This window comes from Martes martes (genome assembly GCF_963455335.1).
Source record: "Martes martes genome assembly, chromosome: 16".
Taxonomy (NCBI): Eukaryota; Metazoa; Chordata; class Mammalia; order Carnivora; family Mustelidae; genus Martes; species Martes martes.
This window is the reverse complement of record NC_137904.1, coordinates 18,476,917-18,501,278: the sequence shown is the minus strand read 5'-3', so window position 1 is coordinate 18,501,278 and position 24,362 is coordinate 18,476,917. Positions and strand designations below refer to the sequence as shown.

The following is a 24,362-nucleotide window of genomic DNA, read 5'->3' as shown; positions in this document are numbered from 1 at the left end:
ATTTCGGGCCATGTAGCAAGGGGACTGCAAGGTACCCCCAAGCTCTGAGAATTAAAATAAAAGAAACACTGCCTGATGAACGAGTCAATAGGTTCAGAAGTTACCAGAGAGATGAACTGTCTCCCAGGGTAGGACCTGGAGACTCAAGCACTTGCCTAGAGCCAGACCGGCGGTAACTTTTAGAACCAAAGGAAGAACTCTGTTTGCAGGAGGGACATCAAGAAAATGACTCAGAGAGGAAGAGACGAAGCCAGCAACCCCTCACCCCCAAGGCAGGCAAGGGCTTCAGGAAAGGGGGGCCCAGCTGTGGTCAGGCGTTCGGGTCATCCAAACCACTCCCCACACGGATTCCGGGCCCACCAAAAACTCTCCGGTGATGGGTCTGGCTTTCCATGTAGACCCTCTTCCTGGGGGATTAACACCCAATTGGCTACTAAGTCAGAGGGAACTTCTGGAACAATCATGTACCTCAGTTCAGAAATGAGTAAACGCGCACTCTTGTGTATATATCCGTCTCGGCGAGTTTGGTTAGTGTGACTTATCTCCTTGGTTCATACAAGTCTGCCCAACCTCAGCAGAAGCTTCCAAATTCGTCTAGTGAGTGAGGGGAGGGCTAGCCCATGACTCCCCGAAGGCTGGGCACCTAGGCTCTGTGCCAGGCGTGGGCCCCTCCCTAGAAATGTCCCCTCTCTCCACTGGTGGTTGGCTCAGAATTGCCAAGAAAATGTTACCTAATACACATTCTTCACAATTCTGGGATTTCACTTCCAGAAGTCACAGTTTAAAAACTGTGCTGAGGGGTGCCTGCGTGGCTCAGTGGGTTAAAGCCTGTGCCTTCAGCTCAGGTCATGATCACAGGGTCCTGGGATCGAGTCCCACATTGGGGTCTCCACTCACCAGGGAGCCTGCTTCCCCCCCTCTCTCTGTCTGCCTCTCTGCCTATGTGTGATCTTGGCCTGTCAAATAAATAAAATCTTTAAAAAAATAATAAATAAAAACTGCTCATTTGTGAATGTGAGGTAGCTAAGAGACAAAAATTACCTCTAATTTAAGAGTTCATTTTCTATATTGTATGCACGAGGAAGACTAGGGCTAAAACCCAACCATTTAAATGCTTTTATTAAAATAAGTTACATATGTAATATTTTCACAACTATAAATGGAAAAGCGAACAAACCTGAAAAGCTGTATTTTACAATACCGGTAATAAAGTCATTCAGAGAATCCCACCATTTTTTGGCATTTCAGTGATTATATACAGTGACCACATACTGGATTTAGAATTTAAAGATTTTATTAATTTGACAGAGAGCGAGGGAGCCTGCACAAACAGAAGGTGTGGCAGGCAGAGGGAGAGGCAGGCTCCCCACTGAGCAGGGAGCCTGATGTGGGGCTTGATCCCAGGACCCTGGGATCATGACTTGAGCCAAAGTTAGATGCTTTTAACTGACTGAGCCACAGAGGTGCCCCTGGATTTAGAATTTAAAAGGTGTTTAATATAGCTGTTCAGGGGCACCTGGGTGGCTCGGTCAGTTAAGCATCTGCCTTTGGCTCAGGTCATAATACCAGGGTCGTGGGATCAAGCCCCGAGTCAGGCTCCTTGCCCAGCAGGAAGCCTGCTTCTCCCTCTCCCACTCTCCCTGCTTGTGTTTCCTCACTCGCCGTGTCTCCCCATCAAGTAAATAAATAAATAAATCTTAAAAAAAGAAAAAAAAAAGAAAGATGGGTGTTCAGCACCATGACTGCACTAAAGGCCAACGAACTGTACCTTTTCCATGGGTGGACTGTGTGGTAGGTCAGCTGACTCAGGACAGCTACTTTAAAAAGTGGTTAAAGAAGACAAAATTCAAAGAATCCTGAGGCGTGAGCAGGCCCCAGGCAGCTCAGAAGCACCGCCGCCCTCCTCCGATGAAGCGCGTCGTAAGCGCCATACCCAAGCCCACTGCTCATCGAGGAGAGGACCAGTCGGGTGGCCACGCACTCGTGAGGCTAAAGGACTGGTCTGGGAGGGTGGTCTCCCCACGCTGACCACGAGCCTAAGTGTCCCCCACCCTGGAGCCTGGCCTCCCGTGACTCAGAGGTGTTTCCCTCTGTTAGGGTGATTGGCTCCTGGGGGACGCCGTTTCGGGATTCCTAAAGGTACTCACATTTCCATGCAGCTTCCTAGGACCACAGTGGCTGGGCTTAGGGCCCGTGGTAGCATTCCACGGGACAGATTCTGCTGGGTCCTCATGAAGCTAAATGTTTACGCTCTGCACTCAGCAGACACACCTGGCTGCCGACCGGCTGAGCATACTCTGTTTCCCACTGCCCTAAATTCAAAGGCTGGAATCCTTCATTTTGCTCTCATTTTCTACCTCTACTCTACTGGGTAAGTTTCTAGAGGTGAGGAACAGGTTACCTCTCCATCCCAATGACGAACGTCACAGAAAATTCTCAAACTTCTAATAGAGAAGGGGGAGGACAGAAGGGAATCAAAGAGACAGAAACAATTGTTTCAAGGTGAAGGTTGTTCAGGGCCTTAGTTAGTATCCCTCCATTTGTACCAGGTTAGAGTCCTCCTCTTGCTCTTATGTTGTTTCCTCCCCCACTAGGACGAGCCCCTGGAGTAGATGGAGTGGATCTAGTTTATCCTATCCTATCCTTTTTTCTTTTTTTTAAAGATGTTATTTATTTGACAGACAGAGATCACAAGTAGGCAGAGACAGACAGAGAGAGAGGAAGGGAAGCAGGCTCCCTGCCTAGCAGACAGCCTGAGGTGGGGCTCGATCCCAGGACCCTGGGATCATGACCTGAGCCAAAGGCAGAGGCTTTAACCCACTGAGCCACCCAGGCACCCCATATCCTATCCTATCCTACTCTATTTACTATCCCAGTCTAGTTGACACGCACCATCACATGGGTTTTGGGTCCGTGTGGTGATTCGACAATGCTAAACCTTGTGCTGGGTTCACCACAACAGTAGCAGAGCAGTTATTTTTCATTCTCATTTTACAGATGAGGAAAGAGAAACGAAAGCTCACGGCGCCAGCAAGGGGCAGAGAAAGGACATCCCTCCAGGCCTTCCCAAGGCTCGGTGGAGCTGGGCCGTGGAGACAGGGAGGACTGGTGAGGCCCCCACCATGGCAGCCAGGTCAGACCCAGGCTCTCATGGAGGAGTTAGGCGGCTGGGCTCCGTCCCCTCCTTCTCTTCCTGCTGACTCACTAGCAGGGAAAGAATGGATGCTCTTTCTTGCTCTCCATATTCCCAGGAGTTCTGAGATTTTGAAAGTTTGGTGCAGAGAAAGGAAAAACCCTCTACATTTCCCTAGTAGCTCCTTGGGTTAGGATCTGGGCGATCCCCTGACATTGTTCCAGTGAGCGAAGGGGTTTAAGGAATGTCAAAGACCTCGGACCTGGATGGATTAATGCATAGCTCAGAAACCATTAAACTTAGGATGAGAGGTAGCCATATTCTGACTCTATTTTTTTCCCACCAAAGGATTAAGAAGAAAATCAATAGTGTTGGGAACACTGTGACTTCTTTATAAACTTTAAAGATGTGTGCATCCGTACACTTTCCAACTGGACACATCAAAACTACATCCTTTGTGTGTGAAGTACAACTTCACAGGGAGCTTTAGTCGGGCCTCAGGGTCCACGCTCTTGGCCCTTCACACCCCGAGAAGGCCACGCGTGCGGCCCACTGTCTAGTTCTAATTCATTTGAAGGAGTGCTTACCTCAGTAAGGCCTTTTATCTTCAGGTATCCACAAAGGTACGAGTTCCCTGTGTCCACATGCTGGAAGGAAAGGACACACAGTCTGGTTACAAATGGAGGAACCCGGGGCGCCTGGGTGGCTCAGTGGGTTAAGCCTCTGCCTTCGGCTCGGGTCATGATCTCAGGGTCCTGGGATCGAGTCCCACATCGGGCTCTCTGCTTGGCAGGGAGTGTGCTTCTTCCTCTCTCTCTGCCTGCCTCTCTGCCTACCTGTGATCTCTCTGTGTCAAATAAATAAATAAAATCTTTAAAAAAAGAAAAAAAAAACAAATGGAGAAACCCCTGGGACAAGCTGGGGATGCTGTGGAAATCCACGTGTCCTGCGGGCACAGGCCGGGTGGGCTAAGGGAGGTCTGGAGGTGGGTGCCCACCGAGCTGGGCCAGGGATCACCGGCCTTCAAGACTTTCATGAGTCCGCCCTACCCATGGGCCTGTTCAGACCAAGCAAGCTGATCCCAGGAACCTCTCAACCTCCTCTGAGTACCTTGAGACCTAAGTGCCTTTCTGGAGCAGCGAGCCCACGTACACAGGCCTCCCACCGGTCTCAGGAGTGTATTCCTCCCCTACACTCACACTAAGCACAATCCTGCATTAGTTCTTTTTTTTTTTAATATTTTATTTAATTTATTTATAAATAAATAAATCTCTCTGACAGAGAGAGACACAGAGAGAGAGAGGGAATGCAAGCAGGGGGAGTGGGAGAGGGAGAAGCAGGCTTCCTGCTGAGCAGGGAGCCCGATGGGGTGCTTGATCCCAGGACCCCGGGATCATGACCGAAGATGAAGGTTCAGAGGCTTAAGGACTGAGCCACCCGCGTGCCCCTGTACATTAGTTCTTTATGAAATGGGCAGCATATTCAGGAAAGACCTCATACGAAGACTTCTTGGGCAAACATTTCCGTTATGAACCAAAATGCTGACCCCCAGATCGGAATATATTACTGAGTGTTCACTCTGCCCATTTCATAGACGAGCACCTGTATTTCTTGGTGAAGAGTTGGGAGGCTACAATGAACAGGGGTAACAGGCGTGGGAGATGTTAAGGCTGCGTATCCACCACTTATGGGTTGCTGAGACACTGCAGGGTGCCTACCCAATAACCAATTTCCTACCTTTCCATGCTGCCAGGGCCCAGATCCTGTTCTGGCGCCCACCCTGGCCCCACAGGGCCTGGTCAGCCCTGACCCAAGGCAGACAGGTGCCCCTGTTCCCTCGTGAGTCATTAGTTTAGGGGTGAGTGACCCAACCAATCAGGTATGTGTGTCAGTCTCCTGGGGGCCTCTGGGAAAGATGCTGGCTTTTGAGGAGGCCCTCTTTCTTCCCCTGGAAGTGGCAGTACCTGTACGAGCGCCCAGGCCCTCGGCAGCCATCTAGAGACCATGAGGACAAACAGGCCGGGAAATGCCAGGGATGGCAGAGGAGAGACAGACAAGGGAATGAGGCCCCTGAATGACCAATCTGGAACCAAACCACCCCCGAGTTTCTTGTAATCAGAAGTGCTAGGTCCACTCATTCTTTAAATTATTTTGAGGTGGCTACGGTTTACTTACAGCTTAATGCACCTGAACTGATACAATTCACCCAAATCTATACAGACTGGTCCCGAACAGGCAGATTTTCACATTTCATGATAACTTGGGCTCCCTTAAAAAGCAGAACCCTGGAAAGAAAGCAAACCCAAGTACAATGACACTGGCACGCTGAGATTTTAATGTTAAGCGAGGTCTCATTTTAAGCAACTAGGAAAGTTTTGTGGTATTTTTCAGATTTGGAGACTTAACTACTTTCGTTTACACCGTAAATCAAATACTCCAGCAATCCTTAAAAACTGTAATGAGCACAGTCAGCCAGAGGAGGTCAGCACCAAAGCAAATGGGCTTCAATGAAGCTGAAATGTTCCCACAGTTTGGACCCTGTGACAAAGGTAGCCCATGGAAAACTGCCAAAGCACTTGAAATATCCTCATCAGCTGGCCTTAGCCTTGGATGTAATCTAAAGTGGTTGATCTGCACTAACGCGGTTCAGCGAAGGACTTTATTTAAAGGACACACAGCTCTAACCTGGGGCCTTAAATTTCATGTATGCAATTCTCACTGAATTCAATACACTTTGGGGTTTTACAGCTGCTGGAAAGCTTATCAGGTGGCCAAGATACCTGCTAATAAGATTAAAAACCGAACTGGGAGTTGGCTAACATTTTGCATGGATTATCACATGCTCAAGAATCAGAATTTCAGTCTGGCCTCTGTTCAACCATGTATCCCTCCCATTAAGCCCCAACTCATCTTGATGACAGTTGGTGAACTCAAACACAGTACAATGCAGAGACCTTACACCGAACGCCAGGCCAGCATCTCGATGAGAAAGATAACAAGGCAAATGTTTAGCAAGAACGTCTCACAGCACAGCTGTGTCCAACAGCTGCTCTTTCTAGTACCCGTTCCCTGTGACCCTGGCCTTCACTTTGGTCTTGGCTCCCTGCGTGGCAGAGGAGAAACAGAGTAGTTACAGTAACAACGGCAACAAGGGAAACCCAGCCAGAATCTCACGAAGGTTTGGGAAACTCTATAAACTAGAATTAAGAGGAAAGAAAGAAGGAAGGAAGGAAGGCAGGGAGGCAGGCAGGCAGGCGGGCTCCAGAAAGCCCAAGCAAAGATGTGCAACACTGTTAGTCATTAAGGAGATTCCAGTCAAAACCACAATGAGACACCACTTCACACCCACTAGCAGGACTGCGATCAAAGAGACAGGCAGTAAGTTGAAAGTGTCAGCAAGGCTGTGGGGAAACTGGACCCTCATGCGGGGCTGGTGGGAATGAAAACTGGGCTAGGCACTTTGCAAATCGGCGTAGTAGCTCCTCGGAGTGGTAAGCACAGAGCTGCCATCGGACCCAGCATTTCACTCCCACGAGGAATGAAGATGTGTCCACATGAAAGCTCATAAAGCAATGTTCACTCCATCGTTAAATGGTTTCCAAAGTGGAAACCACCCAAATGTTCACCGACTGCTCGAAGGCTCAACAAAATGCTGTATATCCATACAACAGATTATCATGCAATGATAAAAAGGAACAAAGCACAGCCACATCCTATGACATGGGCGAACGTTGAGGACATGACACTCGGCAACAGAAGCTAGACACAAAAGGTCCCATAGTGTATGACTCCACATACGTGAAATGGCCAGAAAAAGCAAATCTTCAGGAACGTGATGGCTAGGAGGTGAGGTTTCTCTTCAGGGTGATGAAAGGGGGCTAAAATTAGGTTGCAGTGATGCTTATCCAACTCTGAGTACTCCAAAAACTACTGACCTGAACACCTTCAGTGGGCCAGTTGTGTAGGATGCGAACTGTATCTCAACAAAGCTGTTAGGAAACAAAGCAAGCAAGCAGGAAAGAGGCTGATGTATATTCTAAAAAGGCTGAGTCCAAGAAACTGGTCCTGGCTGAAAAACCAGGGCAATGATGGGCCAATTCACAGGCCACTGACGGTCTCAGTGATGGGCAAAGAACTTACCAATCCAGATGTAGGGCGGCATTCCTGGGCACGACCACAGCTCCCACCAGCAGACATCCTACTGAGGCCTGAGCCGGGCTTCTGCTCTGGGCTCCCGTGAGACCAGTCAGTCCTGCACCAACTTAATCACCACTTCTATTGGGTCACAAGGACACGGGCACCCAACAGGATGTTGGAAACAACACACCAATGACAGAATCGGGGAGTTGCTGAAGAAGTCAAAGACCACTTCTCTTTGACACTTAGCGACCCTGCTGGTCTACCGCATCAGAAACTGTCAAAATAAACAATCGGCACAAATTCACGATCATTCCAAACACGACCCACACCAAGGACCTCACTGCCAGAATTTTATGATGTTGCCCCCACAATAAAGAAAAAAGAGTCTTTACCTTTATACTAAATTCTCACATTTCAAGCAAAAGACAAGCGGGATCACCACGTGAGGCATATAATTATGAAGACTGAATGAATCAGTCACAACAGTTTTCCAGCTATAACAAATGCCACCGCTCACGTGAAAAAGTTAAGTTTATGGAGCAAAGATACAATTAACATGAAGAGGCAGTTTCCTCCACCGAAAAAAGATGAAACTATTGATTCCCCCAAAACAGTAAGAAAAAAGAGGTTAATGGTGCTCTACAGTTAGCAGAAAGAAAATGTATCTGCACTGTCTTTTGGGAGGGACACCCACTTGCTCAGAAGAGAGGCTGTCCAAAATTTACTATTTTTAAAGAGCCAAGGGCACATAAGGCAAAGACACATCTTAGGTTCTGTCCTCACTCATGGGAGCAGTAAGGTGGCACACTAGGTCCTCAGAGTTTCTGTAAAAGGCCTTTCAAGAGGGCAGATGGGGAGGGGCTTTAGGAGGTGGGGCCTCACACTAAGGAAAAAAGGGGCAAAGGGAGGAGGAAAGTGGATCCTGAGGCAGGCAAGGGTAGCTACACAGGAAGGGTTTTTTCGGGGAAGGGAGAGAAAAAGGAGTATGGACTACTGTTGATCTCTGCCTGGAGAAAAGAATGTCAAGTGTGTTCCTATTTGCGTGAGAGGGGTGAGGTGCAGAAAAGGGCCAGAGTAGGTAAAGCTGTCGCTCCAAAGCCACCAGGGGCTGGCACCAGTTATTTAGAAATCCAGGTCAAATTGAGGGGGGGCGGGGGGAGGTGTACATGGACAGCAAGGAAATACCGTGTGAGAGATAATACGGGGTGAGTTCGATTTCCCAGCACATGGCTATCAGAGACCAGGAGGAAGCCCTGGTTGTGTAGATAAAAGAACACAGAAAGAGGGTCCCCTGGAGCCGAGGAGGAGGAAGATGAAGGTATGGGTTGGGGAAGCAAGCCGGGGAGACTGGGAGGGGACTGGAGGTGGCCAAAGAATGGAGGCAGGGAGCATGAGAAGCCTAGAGCGGGAGGCCTGGGGCTAGGGGCAGCTGGGTGCCTGGGCCAGGAAGAGACTGGGACAGTTGTGGGGGGAGGGAGGCCAGGAGGCAAGATCCCCACAGACTTGGAGGAGCTCCACTCAGCAGCACCCAGGATGTGAGTGCCTGGTCTTGAGGGAGTAATTACCAGAGGCTAGGAATCAGTTGTGGGCTGGGGGGCGCTCAGGGCTCAGGGGCTAATGGAGGGAGTGTGCGCCAGGTCGCCAGGTCCGAGGGGACTAACTAGGCTCTCCCAAGGAAGAAATCCTGGGAGGAGGGCCCCAGGGTTTGAGGATCCCTGGAACTTAGGAAAGGGGAGGGGAGGAGGACTGTCTCAGGTCTGAGATAATTTGACATGGGCCCAGCCACGGGTAGGGTCCCCAGTCAGGAGAAACCAATGGAGGGCTCTTCAGCGTCTGAGAGGGACTGGAGGAGGGGGCGCTGATCTCCGGAGGAAAGGTCCTGGGGAGGAAGGACTCAGGTCTGAGGGTGGCGAGTCACGGGGCGGGGGGGGGGGGGCCCTTCCTGATCCCAGGCAGGCCGGTCACTGGCTTCGAGTCTGGGACAGTGTTCAGGGTCTGCCAGGAGCTGCTCCCGACAGGCTCCGGTGTGAGGGGCAGGTCAGGGCTGGGGCTTGGAGAGTGTGAGACACCAGCTGGGCAGGTCCCGGGGGGGTGAAGCGCCTGGTGCAGGAGGCCATGCGGGGAGGGCCTGGTCCGCGGCGGCGGGCTCGAGAAGCCGGGGGCGGACACTGCCCGTGAGCGCCGCGAGGAGGCCCGCGGGCCCGGCTCGGCGCTCCCCTGCAGCACCACCTCTACGTCCTACGAGTTCCCCTTGCTCTTCTGGCGGCCGCGGAACTGGAGCTGCTGTAGAGCAGGCTGGTGGCCACGCCGGGCTGCTGGGTGTTGATGGGCAGCGGCGGGATGAGCGAGGCCGCGAAAGCGGCCGAGGCACCGGCCGGCGGGTGGCGCGGGGCGGGGGGCGGGGGGGACTCAGTGTGGACCGGCATCGCGGGGTCTTCCGGAGCCAGGGCAGAGGGGGGGGGGAAGGAACGGCCGCCGCCACGCGGGAGCCGAGGCGGGTGGCAGGGAGGGAGGGGCCGGGGCGCGCACGCGCGGGGTTGGGCCGGAGGGGGGACCACCCGCTCGCTGCCTGCGGACCAAGCGCTCCAGCAGACACCGGGACCCGGGGACCTGCGAGCAGGGCCCCCCCCCCTTCCCCGCGTCCTGAGCTGAGTCCTCCTCCCCACTTGCCTTCGCACACACACCACCCTTTTGATTGGCTCAGGCGCACCGGGGGGGAGGGAACAGGCTCACGCGGCGCTTCCACCCATTAGCTGGCGGAGAACACACGTAGGGGGGTGCGCGAGAGGCCCTCTGGGACTTGTAGTCTTCTTCCCAAGGCACAGCATGGAGGGGGCGGGGCAAGGTGGGTTAGTGATACTGATTGACTGGGGGTGTGTGCAAGAGGCGAGCAGGAGCGACAGCTCGCGCTGGTGTCAGGCGGAAGATGGCGGTGTCCAGGGGAGGCAGAGGACTCTGGGGAGGTTGTGAGAGGTTTCCGTACAACCCCAGCCTGCGGCTTTGGGAATCCCTTCGTTCAGTTTCCTGCTCTCAGGTTTCCCGCCGGTTGTCCCCCAGGCTCTCGGGGGCGATGTGGAGGAGCTGCCTCCAGCTGCGGCGCCGGGAGCCTCCTCCTGAACCGGCCGGGGCTGCCCTCACCACCTCCGCCAGCCGGAGCCAAACCCACTGACCCCTGATCGGGCCTACGCGCCCCCAACAGGTGAGGGAGGCCAGGGCACGTTCTCTTTGGGCCAGGGCCCGAGGCGGGCTAAAGTGGGCTGAGGGATTAGGCTGTGTAGGGCGGGGTCACCGAGGCAGGGCTCAGGCCCCTGAGGTTACTCAGTTCACCGGGATCCTGCCAGGGATCGGGAAAGATAGCAGGCCAGGCAAGGGCACGCATCGCGTCACTGCGTGAGACAGTAGTTGCCATTTGGCACGTGCAGTTTTTCTCAAAGCTTATGGGTTTCTTTTCCAATAAGGAAAGCAAATAGCGTTCTTGTTCTCAGACAGGGTAATTTGGGTTCTTAGATCAGGACTACACCAAGGTCACAGAGCAGACTCACAGGTTTGTGGAGGGCATCGGTCAGCCTGACCTTTTTCTGTGTACCCAAGGCTGGGCATCCTGGAACCGGGGCATTCAGTGGGTCTTCAGTCTTCCATCCTGGACAGTTTCTCTGCAGGTTCCCTGGCCCTCGGTCCCACTGTCCTATCACAGTCCCTGGCATTTCTCCTAAGGAGTTGATCCTGGTGCCTCCTTTCTCTCCTGACTGATAAGGCCTAGATGAAAGTAGTAACACTTTCACTGATTCTGGGAAGAGGTTTTAGGGTAAGAGTGGGAATGACTCCCTTAAATGAGTGCAGAGTAGTAACACTCTTTAGTTAATTTTTCTGTGCTGAGAGCTGGAGGCATGGTGGTCTTCAAGGTAGGTGAGGTCCTACCTAATGAGCACTGTCATTATAGTCATTATAGCTCACTGCAGGTTATAATAGTCTGATTAAACAACAATGTATGATATGCTGTGATAAGGGAAATACAAAGAAACTGTGACAACATAAAGAAGCACCTACTCTCATCTTGGGGGTTTTGAGGGTCTGGAAAGGATCTTGGATGAAAGGACATTTCAGCTGAGTCTTTTTTTAAAAAACATTTTATTTATTTATTTGACAGAGACATAGCAAGAGAGGGAATGCAAGCAGGGCGTGTTCGAGAGGGAGAAGCCGGCTCCCTGCTGAGCAGGGAGCCCGATGCAGGACCTGACCCCAGGTCAGTTGGTGACCTGAGCCGAAGGCAGATGTTCAGTGGCTGAGCCACCCAGCCGCCCCTCAGCTGAGTCTTGACAGGTAAGTTGGAGTTCAGTGGAGAGGAGGAGGAAGAGTGTTGGGTGGACAGAACAAGTTCAGAGGTGACAGCAGGATGTGAGGGACCATGCTGTGACATTATTTACTTTAGAAAATCTAGAACTCTACAGATAGTTTGACATTGTGGCAGAAGTACAGACCTGGGGTCTAATGCTGGCTGGAGGTACAGCACGATCTTGGGCGCTGGACCGCTTCCTTTGGGCCTCATTTTCCTCTGTGAGTTGAAGAACCAGGTTGCCTATGAGGGTCCTGTTAAGTTTCATCATTTTATATACATGGGGGAGAGAGCTGGATGCAGCAAGGAGCTGGCATTTCCCCTATGGTGGTCCAAGTTGAAGGGCATGAAAGTGGGCCATGAAGAACCAGTAAAGAGGGAGAAGGAAGGGCACTTGTGACACTGTGAGTTATAAGAAGAAATATACAGTTGATGGGGCGCCTGAGTGGCTCAGTGGGTTAAAGCCTCTGCCTTCAGCTCAGGTCATGATCTCAGGGTCCTGGGATCGAGCCCCGCGTAGGGCTCTCTGCTTAGCGGGGACCCTGCTTCCTCCTCTGTCTCTCTCTGCCTTCCTCTCTGCCGACTTGTGATCTCTGTCAAATAAACAAATAAAATCTTAAAAAAAAAAAAAGAAATATACAGTTGACTCTTCAAACAACATGAGGGTTAGGAATACCACTACAACCCCCCACCATTGAAAAATCACATACAACTTTTGACTCCCCCAGAACTTAATTAGTAATAACCTGCTGTTGACCAGAAGTGTTACAGATAGCAGTCAAGTAACACACATTTTGTATGTTAGATGTTATAATACTATATATATAATATAAATATATTTTATATATATACTTTTGTTATATATTTATTATATGTATTATACATATAATATATATAATAATTCCTATTTATTTAGATTCTTAAAGTAAGCTAGATACAAGATCTTCTTATTTAGAAAATTAGAATGAATCATAAGGAAGAGATCAGGAGGAATAGAAAATAACATTTACTGTATTGTTAAAAAATCCAGGTATAAGTGGACCTGTCCAGTTCCAACCCACGTTGTTCAAGGGTCAATTGTCTCTTTTGGTCTCCCTTTAGTTCCTGAAACACATCTCTCTCTCTTTTTTTTTAAAGATTTTATTTATTTATTAGTCAGAGAGAGAGAGACAGTGTGCGCTTGTGCACACAAGCAGGCAGACTGGCAGACAGAGGCAGAGAGAAGCAGGCTCCCTGTTGAGCAAGGAGCCAGATGTGGGACTCGATCCCAGGACCCTGGGATCGTGACCTGAGTTGAAGGCAGCAGCTTAACTGACTGAGCCACCCAGGCATCCCCTGGCACACATCTCTTAAAACCCTTGTAATTTACAAGCAATAAGAGCTATGGAAGAGGTTTTTATTATAATATTTGGTCTTTTGTCCTAAAATTGCTCCAGAGATACAAAGTTGAAAGTGGTATCTTATTCATAAGCCTCTTTCAACCACACCTGAGGTTATGTAAATGAGGAGGCTTTTGGAAAGCATCTAAGGATGGGGCCTGGTTGCCAGGGGAACCAGCCACAAGATGAGAGGTTTGGTACTTTTAGGCCTACACCCGACCTCTGGGGAGGGGAGAAGGGCTGGAGAGGTTGACTTGATTGCTAGTGGCCTGTGATTTAATCAATCATGCCTATATAATGAAGCCTCCATAAAAATCCCTGAACTTCGGGGTTCAGAGAGCTTCAGGGGTGGTGGACACTCGGAGATGCTGGAAGAGTAGCATGCTTTTCTCAAAGCTTGCTATGTCTCTCAGAGAAGGCACGGAAGCTCCACACCCTTTCCCCTATACCTTGCCCTGCACATCTCTTCTGATCCTGAGTTATAATGAGCTGGTGATCTAGTAAGTTAAATATTTATCTGAGTTCTCTGAGCTGCTCTGACAAATTCATCAAACCTGAGGAGGGGTCCTGGGAGCCTCTGATTTATAGCCAGCAGTCGGAAGCATAGGAGACCACCTGGGCTTGTGGTTGGCATCTGAAGGGAGCAGAAAATGCAGTCTTGTGGGACTGAGCCCTTAACTTGTGGGACCTGATGCTATCTCCAGGCAGATAGTGTCAGAACTTCATTGAACTGTAGGACACCAGCTGTTGGGTGGCAAACCCCCCAGACGTTTGGAGCAGAGAGTGTCTCTGTGAATGCATAAAGGAAAATGAGAGTTTCCTTTACAACATCCCGGGAAGGTACAACACGGCCAAAGGGGACATGTGCAGAGTTCACTGAAATTGGCAGAGGCAGAGCGTTCATTTGGGTCAGTGGTGCCATTTCCCGTTACTGTGACACGCGATCTACCATCTCTGTTTCCTTTCTCCTGCAGACTTTACTAGTTTAGGCTCTTGGAAGTAGCCGGCACATGGGAGGTAGTTAAACATGAAAGAGAAGAGGAATGTAAGAATGAAGCCCAGCGGGAGAGAGGTACATGACCCAGGCCTGTGAGTGCACTGCAAAGACACTACCACTTTGAGATTCTGTGAGTCTTGGGAATGGTGGAGTATTAAACCCAAGTGGGGGCCTTCCCCATGAAGACTCCGGCAGGCAGCTTGAACGTGGCTCCTTAGGAACGGCCAGGCCAGTGAAGGTTGTCAGAAGAGGAGGGGTTTGGGAAAGGGTTGCTGGGGTGTTAGAGGAGATTTTGCAGCAAGGAGGCCTGTTTGAGTGGTGGCCCAGCTCTGTACCAGTTCTCAGAGATCCATCAGCTGGTTTAGAGGGGAGGGTGTTCTGGAGAGGCTGTATGTCTGACTGAGTACAACACCCGGTGAAGCCAAGGCTGGAAGTCTTGTCTCTTCTGTTGTCAAATTGTCACCTGGACAAGTCATTTGGCTTCTCACCGTCTCTACTGCCTCAGAGGCATTACTTGGCCTGTCTTCACAGAGTGATTGTGTTGGGTTGAGGGAGATTCTGTAGATAAAGCCCAGCCTGCCACCTGTTGTTCAAATAAAGTTTTATTGGAACACAGCCATGCCCATTCATTTTCATGTCATCTCAGGCTGCTTTAACTACTGAGTATAGTAGTTGCCACAGTAATGTTATGTTATGTTATGTATGTTATGTTATGGCCAGCCGAGCCTAAAATATTTACTCTGGCTCTTCATGGAAAAAGTTGGCCAACCCCTCCTCAGGATGGGTAGAGCAACTTGGAAAAAAAAACCTGTGTTTAGTTATTTAGCTCCTTTATATTAATTGCTGTGGCAGATGCATTTGCCCCAAAGAGTTTTTTAACAGCTTCATTGAGATTCAGTTCACTTATAGCTTACTCATTTAAAACGTATAATTCATTGGCTTTTAGTATATTCACAGAGTTGTACAACTGTCACCACAATTCTAGAACACTTTGATCACCCCAAAAGCACCCCTGTACCCTTTAGCTACCACTGTTACTCCCTGCAGGCCCTAGACAACCACTATTTTACATTCTGTCTCTATAGATTTCCCTAGTTCGGACGTTTCATAAATGGAATGTGGTCCTTTCTGGCTGCCTTTCTTACAATGATTCTGGTGAGGTTTATCCAGTTGTAGCATGTATCACTACTCCATTGTTTTTCATAGCTGAGTAATATGCCATCATATGGCCATATGACATCTTATTTATCCATTCATCCACTAATGAACATTTGGATTGATTCCCTCTTTTGGCTATTCTTTTTTTTTTTTTTTAAGATTTTGTTTATTTATTCGACAGACAGAGATCACAAGTAGGTGGGGGCAGGGGGGAGCAGGTTCCATGCTGAGCAAAAAAACCAATGTGGGGCTCGATCCCAGGACCCTGAGGTCATGACTCAAGCCAAAGGCAGAGGCTTTAATCCACTGTGCCACCCAGGCACCCCGAGCTTAGTATAATTTCTAGTTCAAATTTAATTTCTAAATCCATCTTTATTAAAATATCAAACAAACAGGGTAACACAAGAAGTTAAAATAGTACAGGTTCCTGGCTATGTTTTAACCTCTCGATACATATATATTTCTGCTGTTAAAGGCTCTAGACTCTGGCCCTCCCCACCCTCTCTAAAATAAATAAATAATCAATCAAATAAGTAAATAAATCTGAAGGAGCAAAAGAATAAGAAGAGGAAGAGGAAGAAGGAGGAAGAGGAGGAAGAGACTAGAGACGTAGATGGGGAGGAGGGGGGATGGCGAAAGTTTCTGTCGTGGGCAGAAGGCAGCATCCAGAGACTAACATCTATTTTGTTCAGCCAGTGGGATTTTTGTGTGTATTTACTGTCACAGATACAGTTAAGGTAACAACGATGAGGCTTACTTATTTGTCTAAAAAAGTAGTAGAAGTCACTGTGGCTGTTTCAAGTTTGGTTTTCAATTCTTGATGTTCAAAGGCCTTTTATCTGTAAAAAGAAACAATCTGTCCTGGAGAAAATTCATGACTGTATACTGTTTACTACATGCTTTGAGAATGCACACATAAAGGTTTTGTTTAAAAAAAAAAAATAGTAGGCCCAAAATGGAGTCATTTGTGCTAGACCCACCAAGACTTAATATCTTAAGCTAATTACTGTTTCAGCCTCCCTCAGAAATATAGTCTTAACTGGTCAGTGTGGAATTTTCTGGTCAGCACCAATGATGTAATTTGCCACATGGCTCCTTTCCCTCCTCCAAAAGAAAATGAAGTAATCCCCCTAATATGCCCTTTTATGCTCAGAAGGAAGGTGACTTCACCTGGAGCATATATATGACTTAGTTGACTTGGCTTTCAAAACCTTTCCCTATCTGTAGACTTTGGAATGCCTTTCTAGTGTTAGATAGGATGTTGGCTGATTCATGAATTTTGATAAAACCAATTAGATCTTTAAAACTGACTCATTTCAATGTTTGTTGCTTAGCAGTCTTGACATTTCTGGTTAATTCTGAATATTTGAAGAAAATTCTGCCATCTTCCTATGTTTTCCCACTTGAGATGGACTCAGTCTACTTATATTTTTATTAAGAGAATAAGAAGATTCAAAGATGGTTTTCAGAATTATAAGGGTCTTGCTTTCTTCTCTCATTTGGTCCCAGGAAATTTGAAATCTAAACGACTTTGAATAGGAGATCTCAAATTATTTTCTGGAGTCTCTGTCATTTTAAAAGTACATGTGGAAAAACCATCCCTGTGACTTTTAATTAATTTTTCATAAAAAGAAGCTACAAATAAAAGTATCAAAGATATCTTTTAATTATTTTTCTTTTAAATTTTTTTAAGATTTTATTTATTTATTTGACAGACAGTGATCACAAGTAGGCAGACAGGCAGTCAGAGAGAGAGGAGGAAGCAGGCTCCCTGCAGAGCAGAGAGCCCAATGTGGGGCTTGATCCCAGGACCCTGGGATCATGACCCAAGCTGAAGGCAGAGGCTTTTAACCCACTGAGCCACCCAGGCGCACTTCTAAATTTTTTTTTACTCTTTTAAATTCTTAAGAATTTTTAAGTTGGTAAGTTTTATGAGATAAGATTTTGGTATATAATACTATACAACTTTTCTAGTCTTTTTTTCTAACAAAATACTCACTTTGTTGAAAGAACTCATAGTTTTTTTCTTAGTTCAGTTGTTAAATTTTCAAAACAACATATATAATTAAAAATGCATGTTCTTGGACTAAAATGTCTGGAGAGTTAAGACAATATTTAAACTAATATTGTTGGCATATCCCTGTGTTTTAAATATCACTGATAACCAAATGAGATTATATTTATGTTTACAATATGTTGTAAGCATGCTACAAAAAGAAAGTTATTGAAAACTAAGAAAAATACATCAAGTTTATTCACTGATCTACGGGGTTTTTTTACATTCTTTAGGTTATTCCTTTGCTTTCTATTTCTCTGAAATAGAAATATAACAGAACTATTGGTTCTGTGTCTCATTTCAGGCACAAAACCTCTGTAATTTCCAATGAGGATAGCAATAAAGGTTTCTTTTGTTATGTTAATGAGGTGGCTTTTGGACCTCACCTAGGAACTGGGGCTGGTTGGCAGTGGGGTCAACTTGTGATTAGAGGCATGGACCCTTGAGCCCCACCAGCCAGATCTCTGCAGAAAGAAGACAGCTGGACATGACGATCAATGGGCAATAATAGTCAATTATGTAATCATTCATGCCTGTGAAATGAAACCTTCATAAAACAACATTTCTCATAACATCGTGCATTTGTAAACCAGGCTTTGATTTTAGACTCTCTGTTTTAGCCAAACTAGCAAAAAGTGCGAGATTTTTGTTTTGTTTTTGTACATTCTCATATTTGGAATCAAAAGGGTTCTGTGCCCAATTCCACCACGGGTGTGGGAGGGGGTGTTCCACTCACCAACAATTCTCTGACACCAGCTAGGTGTGCTACAATGTAACTCAAATCTGACACTATCTATGTGGACGTAGATACCTGGAGATAGCAGGGGCTCAGTCCCACAAAACTGTCCCCCCAACCTCTGCCCCACCACACACATATCACACACTTCAGACAAGAATCACAAATCCGGGTTGTCACCTGTGCCTCCGACCAAACTATTCTAGGAATTATAGCCATTCCTGTTACGGCTACCACTGTGGGAATGGCCTTGCATCAGGCCGTACAAACCACCCAATTTGTGCAAAAATGGCACGAGAATGCTAGCAAGGCTTGGCATCCACAAACAGTCCTAGATCAAAGATTTCATGAAAGAGTCTCTGATTTAGAAGAAGCCGTAACATATATAGGAGAGAAGATCTTCCAAATATAAGGCTTCACCTTCTGTGTGATCAGAATGTTTCTTCCTTCTGTGTTACTCCCTAAACCTATAATGAATGAGAAATACCGTGGAACAAGATTTCGCCATATTACTAGTCATTATGCTGGTAATTTAACTGTGGATATTAAACAGCTTCAAGATACTATTCAGGGCATTCCTCGCTATCCTTACAATCAGTTCCAAGAGTGAGTTTCGCCCAAAGGATTAATGATATTCTGTCTGATGTAAACCCCTTTGCTTGCATCCAAAAACTGGTCTTGGCATTATAGGTGGAATGATGACACTTTTTATTGCTATAATCTTTTTATGCTTAGTCCTCAGATGCTCACGAAAATCTTTCTGACGACAAATGGTTCGAGAACTTGCAAAACGGATTTTGCTGCTTCTGCATTAACAAAAAGGGGGAAACGTAACAATCCCTCAGAATGACAGACTGCTTAAAATATCACTAATGAGAAATTGTACTGGTCACGCAAGCATGCTTGACAATGACCTTGAGAAAACGGGTACTAGCAGCAGGCCTCCGGAGGAGAGGAGGATACACGTCCTTGAAGCCCAGCAGCTGGGGATGCCCTGGTCACTGACCCCTGCCAGGGTCATTAAAGCCTGCTGTTAGAATAATCCCTTTATGTGCGCTTGCTCAACTATCAATTCCACGCTGCTGGGCCAGGCACACCCTCCTCTGTTTACCTACAAGACTATGGCCGACATAGGACTCCCATTCCCTCTGGTTGACCTACAAGACCCCTGACTAATGTATAACTTTCTCCTTTGTTGGTTGTTATCAGATATCTAAAAAATACGGGACTGAGGAGTTTTTCGGGGTGACAGCCCTTTCAGCTGTCATCCTTGCGCCTTCCCTCTCACAGATGAGTTGTTTGCACCTCATTCTTCTCCCCAGGGCCATCAGGAAGCAGCACCCCAAATGCCTGGTAGAGGGAAGAGATGCACTGAGGGAGGCTGGTGCTTGTGTGAAGTAGGATGTCACTCAGCGTTCAGGGAGCTGCCGCACCCTCAAGGCAAAGCTGTCCTCCTTTGCTCTGAGCCACAGTCTTTGATGCTAGACCCATACTCTAGGCCAGGAGTGTCTTTACATTGCCCCAGGGTTGTGAAGCAAAAAGATTCCGTGGGGTCCCCAGTGGGAGAGAAGCAGCGCTTCCAATCGGCAAGGGTGAGTCTCCCCATTTTGCCCTCCCCAGGCCGGTGTTCTCCCAGGCCCATCCCCAAAACTGAAAATCTACTCTCACTCTTCAAGGGTCCATCCTTCTAGCCCTACCCACTCTGCTGGGGCATGGGATCCTGGAAACGATGGCGTCTGGCTTCCCATTCTAGCACCCAACTCCCATTCGAGTCCCAACTTTTGCACACTTGACCCACAAAGGAGACTCAGGACAGCTATGCAAAGAAACTAGAACAAGGCTTTAATTAGTGAAGTAGACACTCCCTAAAGGTTCTGGGAAGAACATGGGGAGAGGGGAGGGGAAACCTGTGGGCAGCGGCAGGAGTCCCGGGTGCTGTGGGACTGGAGGCCTAAGGGACACGGATCTCCGTGTATTGTCCCAAGGCCCGTGGACCCTGGGATCACGGACAAGGGCTCAAGCCCCCACCTTCCTTCAAAATGGTGGGTCAGGGATTGGGAAGTTTCCCCAATGTTGGCTGGCTGGCTGGGAGCCTGGTTTTGCTCTAGGCCCGCCAAGGTCGGGGCTCGATTTGTGTCTCCCATTGCACACTCTTCTGGCACCGGTGTCACCTGGGAGGAAGTGCAACACCGGCTGCTTCTCCCCGAAGCGATTGGCTCAGCCGAGCCTCTGCCTCTTGGGCCCCCAGGGAGTGGGCTCTGATGTGGAGGAAGATGGCTTGTTCCATGGCGCGGCGCTTTTGCGTCTCATCAAGGGCTGGGCAACGGATGAGGGGGTCTTGGTGGCAAGGCTGCTCTGGACCGTGCTGATCAGCGAGGTGGGGCTGCTAGGAAGAGAGGCCAGGACACCCCCGCCCCCGCCGGCGACCTTGCTGGCAGTGCTGCAGCCATCTGAGCTGGACCTCTGCTTGGTCAGGTGCCTGGGGATGTGACTGGAGGGAGGGGCCCTCGGGGCTCCCGACACAGCGTGGTTCGTTGTGCTGACTCCAGCGGTCCCTGACAGGGTGCTCTGGCGTGGGCGGCCCCCTGTGTTTGGGCCCTGGCTTGCCCTAGAGCCCTGCAGGCCACTTGGGGCCCTGCTCGTTCCTGCTGTGATGCTGAGAGCCCCAAAGCTGGAGCACAGATCTCCAACATCATCTCCTCTCCGCAAACCTGGGGGTGCAGCTGAAAGCCCCATGCTGATGGGGGCCGGCATTGTGCTGCCAGCTGGGGGGCGGGGCTGCTGGCTGTTGGGCCCAGCATAGGACACGGCACCGGGCACCTTGGGGGCAGCTGCCAAGCCAGGGGCAGCGGCTGTGCCAGGGGCGAATACAGCAGTGGAGGTAACTGAACCTGGCTGGGCACTGGCACGGGTGCCCCGGGAGGCAGATGCGGGTAAGGGAACCACATAACCCGCCTGGGGGCCGCTGCCCAAGGATAGCTGGGCTAGAGCTGTGCTCAGGGCCTGGAGTGGGTCTGGAGCCTGAGCTGCCGGCTGTCCATGCTGGGGAGAGCTGTGAAGGGTGCCGGCTCCGGGCCACTGCCCACCAACAGCCCCGAATGGGGCCTGGGCAGTGGGTCCCGGGTTACCACTACTCCCGGGCAGTGCAGGCAGGCCTGGGGGGACTGTGACTGAGGCCCTGCGCTTTCTGGAGAACATGGAGAGGGCCTGGGTAGGTGGCAAGGAGCTCCCACTGCAGCCAGGGTGAGACCCCAAGAGGAGAGGCTGCGAAGGTGGGGAGCAGCCCATGGGGGTGACCTGGGTGTCAGAGGCTGGCAGGGGAGCAGCCACTGCAGCAGACGGGGCCAAGGCACTGGATGGCGCACTTGGGCCACAGCTGCAGGTGGCCTCTGTGTCCCCTCGGAGAGCATCTTGGATGCGCTGGAGAGCAGCTCTCTTTTCCTGGTCCAGGTCCTCAGCGGTCACTCGAAACCCCGGATCAGGGGGTGAAGGCAGCCTCAGAGGCTCCCCTCGCCTGTGTGGCAGCAGACAAACCCTGCGTTTTCGGGGCCTGGAACAGTCAGCTGGGGACGAGCAGTTCCTCTGCGTTGCCTTCTGCCCGGTGGTGGTATCGGCATCCTTTCCCAGCTGGTTCTTCTTCTGAGAAAGTGCAGGCACTCCGGCGGGACACAAGGGGCTCTCTTGGCTGACTTTTTTGGGGGACCTTGGGGGCCGCGAGGCCTGAGTTGTGGCGGGACACAAGGGGCTCTCTTGGCTGACTTTTTTGGGGGATCTCGTGGGCCGCGAGGCCTGACTTGTGGCCAGACCCCTCCTCCTCTGCACCGGGTGGCAGTCCCTGGTGGAACTATAGGAACTGGTGATGGCATTTCGAGTGGGGCAGGAGCTCCGATGGGAGCTGGGGGACTTCCCATTGTATGGGTCTTCCGAGCTCTCTTGCCGGGGGACAGCTGTCTGCAGAGGCCCAGGCCTGGGCACAAAGGAAGAGAGGCCTCCCTGGACCCCCGGCGGCCTAAATGCCCCCTGTGGGGCCCCAGTGCCTTTAGGGTCCTTTCTGTGAGTCTCTTGCCCCTCTGAATGTGCAAGGTTTTCCTCTACCTGTGCCGTGCCTTTGCTGCTCCCTCTGGGGTCTCTGCACACCCTCTCCCCCGTGGGGACATCATGGACACTTCTGGGTTCTGAGGGCAGCAGCCCGGTGATGATCTGCTTCTGCAGCACACAGGGGGTGGCCGTGTCCACGACGGAGTCGCAGTGGCGGTGGCAGGACACCTGTGATCGAGGAGCCGAGAGCATTGCCTTCACCCGGCAGCCCCACCTGCAGAAAGAGGCGAGGAGCCCCAGAAGAAAGTGCCAGGTCTCCAGGATCAAGGAGTACCTTCTGCAACCTGCTAGGACCGAGCGCGGTTGACACCTCGCAGGGTACTTGGAGGACCGCCTGCGAGTGGACCCCGGGGCGTGGACCGCCAGACGAGCCCTGGGCGCCAAGAGTAGTCTGCGGCCACAGTGAGCAGGGTGGGAGCGGACCAGCCCTCCTGGCAGGTGCGGACCCCGCAGAGCTGGGGGCTGGGGGGAGGGGCACGTCCTGCTCAAGGAGGTGCCCATAGAGCAGTCGGGTAAGGCCAGATGCTGAGGATAGCGAACTAGGCTCGCAGCGCTCTCCTTCAGCTGCCAAGTCGCGGCAGAAGGCCTAGAGCACAATGCGGGGCCTGTTGCCAGGACACAGCTTTGGAACCTGGAACCTGAGGAATGAGCACGTGTGCAGGAACCCCTGTGCTCGTGCACATCTTCTGTTGGGCCACCGCCCAGTGCATGAATCAGGCCTGCAGGAAGGGTCGACTCTCTCGTTCCCCACCCTCGGGGGGTTCACAGATCTCTCGGGCTTGAAGGCTGAACTGAGGAAGAGGAATGGGGGTGCAGAGGGTGCCAGCCATTTCCCCGGGTGGGAACAAGGGAGACTTCACTTTTCACTGTACATCCTCTAGACCATATTTTGTTTTTAAGCTTTTAATTTTAAAATTAAATGTTAATTTTAAATTAAAATTTAAATGTGGGTCTCCATTGTCCCATCAAGTCATTTCTCAAGGCATTGAGCCCAATGTGGGGCTCAGACTTACAACTCTAAGACCCGGTCACAGGTTCCTCTGCCGAGCCAGCCAGGCGCCCCTAGACTATAAACTTTCATGAGGGAAACATTTTTTTGAAAACACTCTTTCTTCCTATCTTGTCTCCCGGCTACCCTGATCACAGGAGGCCCCATGGAGCCCAGCAGCACAATAGGAAATGTTGTGTCAGGTGTGGACCTCAAAGCTAACTATGCAGTCATTCCTTCCATCATTTCCCAAAAGTTCCATTCATTTCTGTGCAAACTTGGAATTCTCCTGAAGACAGGCAAGCATTCTCCTAGAGCAGTAGGATGTATGTCTCTTGCGTTTCAGAAATCCCCCAGTGTCCCTGCCTTCCAACGGGGCTTCAGGGTTGCCATGAGCCCACCCTCCCAAGGCAGGGGGTATCCTTGCACGGACTCCCCAGCTGAGGCTGGTCACAGCAGGACGGAACCTGCCCAGCTGCTGAGGTCCACCTGTGGCAGCTGTGCCCTTGGCCTGAGGCTCCTCTGCGGGCCACTTGCTGTCCACGCCTAGAGCGGTCCTGCCGGAGGACTGGAAACTCATCCATCATCTGTGGATACTTTGTTAGGGTCCTTGCAAAGTGATAGCTCAGATCCCTTGTGCGAGCAGGGGAATCTACACAGTTCCTGGTACTGAAACCTAGGATTTTCCTTACCAATATTTCAGTACTTCTGAAACCTCACAGAAGTGGAGAAGGCAGGATCTGGAAGTCTAAACATACACAGCACGCCTCCTATGATACAGACCAACAGAGATTACTGCTCATGTCCACTGAAAGTTGTGCAGGTAGTTAAAAGCTAGAAAAGGCAGACACAAAGCAATTTTATATCAGTAATAGAGGACATGTGTATCGTTTGATATATTAGACAGCACAGTGCAGAGTAATGAGGAAATGAGCTGTTGCTACATTTCACAAATATGACCTTGAGTGAACAAGCCAGAAATGAAAAAGGACCTAACGTGTTTCTGCATCACTGTTGCAGCTTTGCACTGTTTGTTTCCTAACTTTGCATTCATCGACATTCCGGCACAATAGCAAATAACATTGGTGGAAACAGACGTTATTGCCCCTTAGCTAATTTTAAAGGAAACACTTCTTTGTAATTTCTCCATTTAAAGAGACACGTGCTCCTGGGGGCTCAGTCTTTTAAACACCTGACTTAGGCTCAGATCATGATCTCAGTGTCCTGGGCTCGAGCCCCAGTGATCAGGTTCCCTGCTTGGCGGGGAGTATGCCTCTCTGTCTCCCTGTAGCCCTCCCCCCTTCTCATGCGTGCTCTCTCAATCTTTCTCTCTCCAATAAATAA

General features: G+C 50.0%; 1 long non-coding RNA gene across 1 annotated transcript; it reads left to right on the top strand.

Moving 5' to 3' along the window:
• Positions 1-10,190: 10,190 nt before the first annotated feature.
• Positions 10,191-22,985, top strand: LOC308356834. The gene is made up of 3 exons (XR_013968137.1): positions 10,191-10,472; positions 11,421-11,593; positions 22,145-22,985. It is a non-coding gene; the product is annotated as an uncharacterized lncRNA (long non-coding RNA).
• The last annotated feature ends 1,377 nt before the right edge of the window (positions 22,986-24,362 follow it).